The sequence below is a fragment of the Vombatus ursinus genome, unplaced genomic scaffold, assembly GCF_900497805.2.
Source record: "Vombatus ursinus unplaced genomic scaffold, bare-nosed wombat genome assembly UNPS02007408.1, whole genome shotgun sequence".
Taxonomy (NCBI): domain Eukaryota; kingdom Metazoa; phylum Chordata; class Mammalia; order Diprotodontia; family Vombatidae; genus Vombatus; species Vombatus ursinus.
Window position 1 is genome coordinate 1332195 of NW_020947186.1, and position 11370 is coordinate 1343564.

Genomic DNA, 11370 nt, shown 5'->3' on the forward strand with positions numbered 1-11370 from the left:
ATATTGTAAATGAGGGGCATACCAGAAAAATATTTGAAATAAAAGCTAATTAAAATGAATTATTTTAAAAAGCTAGATAGCAAGACATGCTGTATGATGTCCAATTGCTCAGAAATTTTAATACATATGTGTATATTATATAGCTTAAAAATCTATTGGAAAGATAAATAGGAAATTACATAAGAATATATGTCAAATTAACTAGAACTGATAGATCTTTGGAGAATCTCTAATAATATACATATTTTTCAGGCTCCCAAGGGAATTAAAAGCTATTGCATTATTTTGTGTAAAAACATCCCACATGACAATAATTCACATATTTCAAAACATACATAATACCTCTTTTATCTTGGTCTTTTTTTTTCACATGAATTGCTGTTAGTCACTCCAGTTTCCATTTAGAGTACCACTTGGTTTTAACTCCAAAGAACAAGATGCCTTTCCTAGGATAAGCAGATCACTTTAGATCTCATCACTATGCTGTTGCTGTTGTTTGTCCTTTATTTTTGGAGAGCACCAATCACATCATGATGTGATATCTTGACTCATGCCTGAATTGAATTTAAGGGAGGTAGAGCTGCACAGACATCAGCCTCACTCTCTTTTCCAGTCATCAAAGTCCACTAGTAAGACAAAAGTGAAGATAATTGGGAATGGTTCAGGATGCAGAGGATGACCTTGATATCTTTCATGCCTGACCAAGGCATTATTCATCTGTCTTTATGACCATTGGAACAAATTGTTCTCATTAGCCAATTCAGCTAGGGAAAGTCTTCACTTGCTGGGGGTGAATACTTCCCTAATTCACTAACAGATTTGAGGCCTGTTTGTTGCCCTCAACCTGGTTTAACCGATCTGCTGAGATGGCTTTACTATAGTGAGGTTACAATGTATGCTAAGTTCCTTGGAGCACCTGAGGTTTAAATACTAGGTAGACATCAAAAGTGGATGATCTGCCCTTAAAGGGTTCCATAAATCCTCACAAAGGAGGTGCTAGTCCTCCTTGAATACCCCATACACCCTGCTGTTAACTCACACTAGGATATTTAACATTTCTCTCCTCCCTATGCCTTTACTCCCCTCTGATTGAAGGATTGGATGCAGGACCAATAAAATCCACCCAAAACGTTCCTTTAGAGAGGGCAGAATCTGTACTTTGGAGCTTATTCCATTTCACATCTGCTGCCCTGCCCACTTTAAATTCCACAGAAGATGTCCTGAAACTCCCAGACCAGACCTTTCCAAATTCCTTTTGTATTTTGTGTTCACCCATTAGATTTGTATCTCCAATGAAGTGCTGGCATATAATTAGGGCTTAATAAATGTTTACTGAATTGATTTGAGTCCAGTTATTCCCCAGTAGATTTTATTTTTCTAATTTTTAAAAATTCTGAATTAAAAAATACCAAATAAAATAAGCATTTCCATATTTCCAGAAATATAAGATTGTACATGAAATTCTAAAGCTTTATTACATATATATATTTCTTCTTTAAATGCATAAATTAAACATGCATCTTTTAAACTTTTCTTACATATTTCTGATTATTTTGTACATTTCTGTTCTTTTAAAACTCTTTCAAAGGCTTTTTTGTTTCTACAGATGAATTTTATTATCAACATTTCTAAGTTTACAGAGTAATATGTTGGTGGCTTGATGGGTATGGCACTGGGTTAAAATAATTAATTTAGTTTTATTGAAATCAGGTAAATTTAATTAATATTACCATTTCATCATGTGGGTAAGAGCTACCCATGAATAATTTGTATATAAAAAATTATTTGTGTTTGTTACTGTAAATAACCTTTCATAGCCTCATAAAGTTTCTGTGTGCCTTCATAGATCCCACATTTTTATAGAATCTGTAGGTATTTTGAGTGGAATTTTTCTTTATTTTTCTGCTGGATATTGTGGGTAATGGAAATGCTGAAAATTTGCATAGATTTAGTCTGTATAATTGAATTTTATTGAACTATTTAATTACTTTAATTTTAGTTGTTTCAAATATTTTTATAAGGATATCAGCATAACAAATCCATTAAAAAAAAGATTGCCTTTGTGCTTTCTTTGCCCACACTTTTCTCCCCCTTCAACTTAGTTCCTTTTTCTTATTAGGAAAGCTAGCATTTTTTTGGGAGGGGCAATTGGGGTTAAGTGACTTGCCCAGGGTCCCACAGCTAGTAAGTGTCAAGTGTTTGGTCTGAGGCCGAATTTAACTCAGGTCCTCCTGACTTCAGGACCAGTGCTCTATCCACTGTGCCACCTAGCTGCCTCTAAAAGCTAGCATTTTTTGCATTGTGTTAAATAATAGCAGTAATAAGACTCTCATTACCTTCTGATCTTTTTAAAAATGCCCCTAGTTTCTCCATTCTATACAATTCTGGCTCAGTTTTAGATAGATACTTACTTCTATGATTAAAAAAATAAAATTTACATGCTTGTTAGAGTTTGTTAAGAGCTTTTCTCAATATCTATTAATAGCATGGTGATTTAAAAATTGTTTTGTCATTAATTTGACCTATTATGGCCTTTTTAAATATTGGACCACTCTTACATTCTTGCTATCAGTGCAAGAAAGTCATAGTGTTTCATATTTTAATATATTATTGCTGCCTTTCTTAATCTGTTATTAATCTATCTTCTATCTATATATTTATGTTTTTATTTATCAACTGATTTATTTATGTATTGGGTATGCTTATTAGGGAATGAAATATTGCCTATAATTTTCCTTTTCTCTCACTCCTGATCTTAGGAATCAAAATCATATTTAGAAAAAAAGTTTGGAAAGAGTTTCCTTTCATATTTTTGGGGAAAAAGTTATGAAAATTTTTTTCAATGTTTAGTAGAATTCTCTTGTAAATCTGCATGATAGTTTCATTTCCCTTTATGATACCATTTATGGGGCAATCAATTTGTTGTTGTTGTTTTTTGTTAGATTATCTAAACCTATTGTTCTATTAAGCTAGCTGTGTGTGTTTGTATGTATGTGTGTGTATTTATGTGTAGAACCATTTTGACTACTTATTAGTTTGAATGATGGGTATTGTCCAAAATTATATGTAATGGTTTCTCTTATTCCATTTCATTCTTTCTTTCTTTTTTTTTGTAAAAAGTATTTTATTTTTTCCAATTACATATAAACTAGTTTTCAACACTCATTTTTATAAGATTTTGAGTTTCAAATTTCTTCTTCCTCATTTCCTCCCTCAAATTTCCCCTCCCCAAGATCGTAGGCAATCTGATATACCTTATACATGTGCAATCATGTAAACATATTTCCACATTAGTGATATTGTGAAAGAAGAAACAGAAGTGAAAAGTGACAAAAAAGAGTTGCGTATGCACAGGTTGGTGCCCAAAACTGCCTTCCTGAGGCCTACTATGGAGGAATCACTGTCAGACCTGAAACCCCCTCTGAGCTAGGAAACCTCCTCAGATATGTGGAATTTACAATGGAACAGTATGCTAGATGATTTATTGAATATAGATGATATACAATTTTCTTCACCAGACAATATGAGCTGGCTGGGAAATGTGGAAGAAAATCCTGGAGTTCAGATGTCTGTACCCCCAGTTAACCTGACCATATCATTTCTATCCCAAAAGGACTATCTTGGGGAGTATGGCTTCAGGCTTGGTTTTCTACACTCTGGAACAGCCAAGTCTGTCACCTGCACACAGTGCTCCTCTGAGCTGAACGAGCTATTTTGCCAGCTGGCTAAAACCTGCCCTGTCTAGCTCTGAGTCGCCTCACCAACACCTGCTGTTGCCAGATTCCAAGCTGCTGCTATTTATAAGAAGTCAGAACACATGACCGAGGTGGTTAAGCGCTGTCCCCATAATGAATGATGCACTGAGCACATGGATGCCCTGGCACTTCCACAGCACCTGAACCAGGTGGAAGGAAACCTACAGGCTGAATACCTCAATGATGCCACCACCATGTGACAGAGTGCGTCCATCCCTTAGGAGTCCCTGGATGTTGGCTCTGATTGTACTACAATTCATTACATTTATATGTGCAACAGTTGCTGCATGGGGGGCATGAACTGGCGCCCAATCCTCACCATCATAACCCTGGATGACTCCAGCAGTCAGCTAATTCAACATTGAAGCTTTGAAGTACATTTATTTGCCTGTCTTGGAAGAGACCAAAGGACTGAAGAGGAAAATTTTCGCAAGAAGGGAGGTCACAAACCAGCCATCTTCTGAGAGCAATAAGTGTGCATTGCCCACAACACCCCCAAGGCTAAAAAGAAGCTAATGGATGGAGAATATTTTACCCTCCAGATCTGAGGTTGCCACCTCTATGAACTGCTCCTGAAGTTGAATCAAACCTTGGAACTGAAAGATGCTCACAGTGGGAAAGATACTGGAGTGGTTTGCCATTTCCTTCTACAGTGGATTAAGGCAAACAGAACTTAAGTGATTTGGTCACACAACTACTAAGTGACTGAAGCCAATTTGGGCTCAGGTCTTCCTGATTCCAGGCACTACTTTATATCTACTGAGCCACCCAGATGCCTTCCCTCACTTTAGTGTCTCTCTAAAAGAGAGGGTAATGCTGTCTGGGAAAAGTGTTCTGAATAAAAAAAAATATATTAGGAGCATTGGAATCAAAGACTTAGAACTGAAGGAAGAGGCCGCCTTGTTTTATAGGTGAGGAAACTAAAGGCCACAGAGAGACTTACTAAGGTCAGAGATAGTTAAGTGAGAAACAGGATTTAAATCCAGAACTCCAAAGTGATGGGTATGCTTCCATTGTGCCATACTGCCTTCCAAGACTAAAGGCATTGCTTAGAGCCATGATGGTTTCTTGAAACTGCTATATGTGTTTCTGCCATTTGGAAAAGTGTGTGCACATTCACTTAGGTATGTGTTCCTGGTAAGGTGTGGGAGCATGATGGAAGGATGTCAGGAAAGTGGGTGGTCACAAATAGTTGTTGATGGGTTGACATTTGTGATGAAATGAGCTGTCTTCTCCACACTCGCAGGATTTAGTAACTGAAACACCCACTGGAATGTGCTTCTACCAAAATGGTTTGTATCCTCTATCCTTAAGATAATTCTGAAGTTTTATTTTCACTCACCTCATAGGCAACAAACATTTTGAAAAGGGAGCCATAAGTTTCACCAGACTGCCAAAGGAGTTGGACATAAAAATGGTTAAGTACCCCAGCTCTAGCCCCAGATTCTCAGGAACACACTAAAATGAGATGAACTTTCTCCACCCCCACAGATTCCTCCTCCATCATTTTTTCCCACAAACTCTTAAACCCTTTTTTTAACCTTTTTTGCAATTTTTATAGAATTTATTATTTTCAAATAGTTAATACTAAAAAAAAGAAAATTGACAAAAAAGAAAAAAAGGGAAAATCATGTGCTTTGCAGCTCCACCACAATGCATTTGTGTCTCAATTTGCTCACATCGCCAACATTTATCATTTTCCTTTACTGTCACATTAGTCATTCTGATGGGTGTGTGGTGGTACCTCAAAATTTTTTAAAATTGTATTTCTCTAATCAATAGTGATTTGGGGCATTTTCTCATATGACTATAGAAAGCTTTAATTTCTTCATCTAGAAACATCCTGTTCATATCTTTTGACCATTTAACAGTTGGGAAATGACTTGTATTCATATATATGTGACTCAGTTATTTATATATTTTCCACTTAATAAAATTTTATTTTTTTCAGTTATTTATAAAGATAGTTTTCAACATTCACTGTTATAAGATTTTGCATTCCAATTTTCTTCTCTCCTCCCTTCCCTCCTCTCCCCCATCCCCTCTTACCAAGGCAGCAACCATGTCCCAGGGCTAGAGATGATTACAAAAATTAAGCTATTACTACAAAAAATACAAAGGAAAAGGAGAAATAATCCAACCATAGAAAGCTATTATGGGAATAGAGAAGACTGTGGTTCATGTTCACAGGAGGATATTGAAGCTAAGAAATCCCCTTCTACCTCAAAGAGTAATGTCAAATTGTCCAACCTGTTCAAAAAGAATTCATAGAAGAACTCAAAAAAGACTTTAAATATCAAATGAGAGAGACAGAGAAAAAACTAAAAAAAAAGAAAGAAAAATTGAAGAAAAACAAAAAAGACTGTGAAAGGAAAGTCTATCAGTAAGAGAGCCAGAATTTTTTTTTAAATTTATTTTTTTGAGTTTTCAACATTCACTTCCACAAGATCCTGATTTCCATTTTTTCTCCCCATCTTTCCCCTCACCTCACCCCAAGATAGCATGCATTCTGAAAACCCTTTTTCCCTGATCTGCCCTCCCTTCTATCACTTCCCCTTCTCTTATCACCTCCCTTTTCTATTTTCCTGTAGGGCAGGATAGATTTCTATATCCCATTTCCTGTATAATTTATTTCCCAATTGTATATAAAAACAATTTTTAACATTTGTTTTTAAAACTTTGGGTTCCAAATTCTCTCCCTTCCTCCCTCCCCACCCATCCTTATTGAGAAGGTGAGCAAATCCAGTTATACATGTGTAGTCATGCAAAACACTTCCATAATAGCCATGTTGTGAAAAACTAACTATATTTCCCTTCATCCTATCCCACCCCCATTTATTCTATTCTCTCCTTTGACCTTGTCCCTCCTCAAAAGTGTTTGCTTCTGATTACCCCTTCCCCCAATCTGCCCTTCCTTCTATCATTTCCCCCTTTCTTATCCCCTTCACCCTTATTTTCCTGTAGGGTAAGATAGATTTCCATACCCTATTCAGTGTGCATGTTATTCCCTTCTTAAGCCAAATCAAATGAGAGTAAGATTCATTCATTCCCCCTCACGTGCCCCCTGTACAGTGAATGCTTTTCCCCCCTTTTACATGAGATAATTTACCCCATTCTACCTCTCCCTTTCTCCTTCTCTCTGTACAATCCTCTCTCACCCCTTAATTTTATTTTTTTAGATATCATCCTTTCATCTTCAACTCATCCTGTGCCCTCTGTCTATATGTATATATTTCCTCCTACTACCCTAATACTGAGAAAGGTCTCATGAGTTACAAATATCATCTCCATATAGGAATGTAAACAGTTCAACTTTAATAAGTTTCTTATGACTTCTCTTTCCTATTTATCTTTTCATGCTTCTTTTGAGTCATGTATTTGAAAGTTGATTTTTCTATTCAGCTCTGGTCTTTTCATTAAGAATGCTTGAAAGTCCTCTATTTCACTGAAAATCCATTTTTTCCCCTGAAAGATTATACTCATTTTGGCTGGGTAGGTGATTCTTGGTTGTAATCCTAGTTCCTTTGGCCTCCAGAATATCATATTCTAAGCTCTCTGGTCCCTTAATACAGATGCTGCTAAATCTTGTGTTATCCTAATTGTGTTTCCATAATACTTAAATTGTTTCTTTCTGGCTGCTCGCAATATTTTCTCCTTGACTTGAGAACTCTGGAATTTGGGTATACTATTCCTAAGAGTTTTCCTTTGGGGATCTCTTTCAGGAGTTGATCAGTGGGTTCTCTCCATTTCTATTTTACCCTCTGGTTCTAGAATATCAGGGCAGTTTTCCTTGACAATTTCTTGAAAAATTATGCCTAGGCTCTTTTTGTGATCATGGCTTTCAGGTAGTTTAATAATTTTTAAGTTCTCCCTCCTGCATCTATTTTCCAGGTCAGTTGTTTTTCCAGTGAGATATTTCACATTGTCTTCTATTTTTTCATCCTTTTGGTTTTGTTTTATAATGTCTTGATTTCTCATAAAGTCATTAGCTTCCATTTGCTCCATTCTAATTCTTAAGGACTTATTTTCTTTAGTGAGCTTTTGGACTTCCTTTTCCATTTGACCAATTCTATTTTTTAAGGCGTTCTTCTCCTCATTGATTTTTTTGGACCTCTTTTGCCATTTGGGTTGGTCTATTTTTTAAGGTATTATTTTCTTCAGTATTGTTTTGGGTCTCCTTTAGCAAGCTATTGACTTGTTTTTCATGATTTTTTTGCATCACTCTCATTTCTCTTCCCAGTTTTCCTCTACTTCTCTTACTTGCTCCCCAAAATTGTTTTTGATCTCTTCCATTATCTGAGACCAATTCAAATTTTTTTTGGAAGCTTTGAATATTTGACTTTGTTATCTTCTTCTGGTTATATGTTTCAATCTTTTTGTCACCAAAGTAAGATTCTATGGTCTGAGTTTTTGGTTGCTGTTTACTCCTGTTCCCATGAGTAAAACTCAATTGCTTGAGTTTTAAACTCTTTATTAAAGTAGAGGCCTGCTTCCAGTGTGGATAATGTACTGTGCCAAGTTTTGGGGGTTCTGTGCAGCTGTTTTCAGAGAAACTTCTAGGAACCTATAAATATTCAGTTCTTCCAAGATGGTATGATCAAAGGTGAGGTGTTTATTACTTTCCTGGCCTGTGCTCTGGTCTCTGAGTGACCACTAGCACTATTTTCTGCCTTGGAACTGTGAGGAGGATTCCCTCTCCACTTCTGCCACAAGATCAACCAAATTAGAGCTCCTACTCTTCCCAGGTCCCCCACCTAAGACTGCAACTCAGATCCAAGCACAGGCAAAACCAGACAATCCTTCCTCAGCACCAGTAAAGAGATCCCTGCAATCCCTCTCTAATCAGCCACTCAACCCTTCTTCTGTATGTGGGCTGGGAGCTCTGGAAACAGCCGCCGCCCTATGTCTGCACTGAAACTAGGGCTGGGACCATGCTCTTCACTCATGGCTGTTCCAACACTCCTTTCCTGCTGACGTTCTAAGTTGTCTTTGGCATTTGTGGGTTGAGAAGTCTGGGAACCACTATAGCTCCCTTTGATTCAGTCCCCTTTAGTCCTGCTCCAGGTTTTCTGAGGCCCCATCTTTGCCTGTGTGGCCCATGCAGAACCGTGCCCCTCTCCCAGCCCTGTGCAACAGACCTTTTCCATTAACAGTAGTCTTGGCCTGTAAATTTGTTTCACTCTGTCTTTTTGTGTTTTCTGTTGCTCTAGAATTTGTTTACAGCAATTTTTGCAGGTTTATGGAGGGGTTTGGGGGAGAGTTCAAGCAAGTCATTGCTTTTTCTCTGCTATCTTGGCTCTGTCCCAAGAAAGAGAATCTTAAGGAAGAAAATGACATTTTGAAAATTAGAATTGGTTGGGGGGCAGTTAGGTTGCACAGTGGATAGAGCTCTGGCCTTGGAGCCAAGAGGACCTGAGTTCAAATCCAGCCTCAGACACTTGACACTTACTAGCTGTGTGACCCTGGGCAGTCACTTAATCCCAATTGTCTCACAAAAAAAAATAGAATTGGTTAAGACAAAGCCAGTGAAATTATAAGAGATTAAGAAATAATTAAACAAAATATGAATCATTAAACAAAATATGAATAATGAAAAATAGAATAGAAAATGAAACATAAGAAAAACAACAGATCTAGAGAAAAGATCAGAAGAGAAAATATAAAAATAATCAGATTAACTGAAAGCTATGATAAAAAAAGAATCTTGATATAATAGTGGAAAAAAAATAAAGAAAATTATCCAAAAGCATTAGAATGTGGGGGGAAAGTAGAAATAGAAAAAAATATCCATTGATCACCACTTGCAAGACATCATATGAGGAAAACTCATAGGAATATTATAGTCAAATCCTGAAACCCCCAGCTCAAGGATAAAATATTAAAAGCAACAAGAAAAAAATATGATGATGGCACAATTAGAATTACATAAGACCTAGCAGCAGAGATATTAAAGGACTGTAGGTCCTGCAATACTATATATAAAAGAGCAAAAGAAATGGGACTCTGGCCAAAAATATCATACTCACCAAAGTTAAGCATAATCCTGAATGAAACAACATGAACATTTGATCAACTGTCAGACTTTCAAGATTTTGTTTTAAAAAAAAAGACCTGAACTTACTAGAAGATTTGACATATCAGAGCCAAGAGAAAAATAAAGTACATACTACAGACTGATTACAAAGGATTCAATAAGGACAGACCATTTACTTTTTATATAAGTAAAATGCAAAACGTATGTCTAGGATTCTTATTAATTATTGGGTAGTTCATAAGAAAGATAGGGAAAGACCTCAGTATATGATTTTAAAAAGTAAAACCACTTAAGAACAGCTAAAAAGAATAATTATTTTATACAAATGGGGTGCAAAAGGAAGAACTGATACAAGGGAATTAGATGTGGGAGGAGAACTGGTAATTCTGGTAACCTCCTTTCATCAGAAATGGATTTAAGAGGGAACAATACATATATATTTAGAAGAGCATAAAAGTCTTCTGAATTTAGAAGAAATAAAACAGTGAGGGGATAGAAAGTGGGGAGGGGACAAGGGAGGGATCTCCAGAGAGGAAGTTGAGGTAATAGGTTATAAGGGGCTATAAAAGGGTATTTAGATTCATGGGAATGGCAGGTTAGATGAGGGATCCTTGAAGTGGGGTAGACTAAGTAATAGAAGGGCAAGGTAGTGAGTAGAAGCAAAGTAGAAGAGTCAGGAGGGATAGGAAACAAGAGATATGCACAAACATAAAAACAAAGATCAGAGTAGAATTTGTTTGAGAAAGTATATGTCTATATATGTAAGTATATATGTGTATATATTTATTTATGTATGTATACCTATAGAAAAATATATCTGCACTCAGTTGTAGCCTTTTGTGGGGGGAGAGAGGGGAAAAAAGAGCAAAGTAAACACAAGTGTACAGCAGAGAACAAAAGAAAACTTACAATAAAGCAAAGATGGACAGCTCTCGACACAACATGTAGCATTTATCATACAGGCTTTCTTGAAATGAAAATTTATTGTTACACATTTTGAATCCTCTCTTATGTTCTGCTATGCACATGTCATGCTTGTTTTTCTTTTCCTACTTTGTAATTAAGATTCAAATTTAAGTTTATGACATGTTTGTTTTTTTTTCCTTTTCTCTATTCTCTATTTGTGTTCTGGTATTTGAGTCTAAAATAAAATTCAATTAAAAAAATAAGCACTAGGGCTAGCAGTTAGAAGGGAAAAAAAAGTCCTTTTTGACCTCTTCCAAGAGGACTTTTTGGTCTTGAGACCTATACATATTCCTCTTTGAGGCTTCACATGTAGGTATTTTGAAATTGTTGTCCTCTTCTGAGATTGTGTTTTGATCTTCCCAATCACCATAATGGCTTTCTATAGTCAGGGCTTTTTTTTTGTTTTTGCTCTTTTTTTTTTTTGAAGTTGAGCTCTCCTGTTGGAACATAGAGGTAATTGTCCCAAGCTTATTGTACTGGGGGCTAGGGGCCTAGTCACTGACTTTCTGTGCTAGGGCATATGGAGCTGGTGGCTCACCCACTGCTCTAGGTTGGCCCATCCTAGCTGTACCTGTTGCACCCTGATTTCCAGGGGTAGCAATTTGCTCACCTGTG

The 11370-nt window shown here is 36.5% G+C and overlaps 1 pseudogene; it reads left to right on the top strand.

Moving 5' to 3' along the window:
• The first annotated feature begins 3388 nt into the window (after window positions 1-3388).
• On the top strand, window positions 3389-8737 carry LOC114033791 (annotated as a pseudogene).
• Window positions 8738-11370: the final 2633 nt, after the last annotated feature.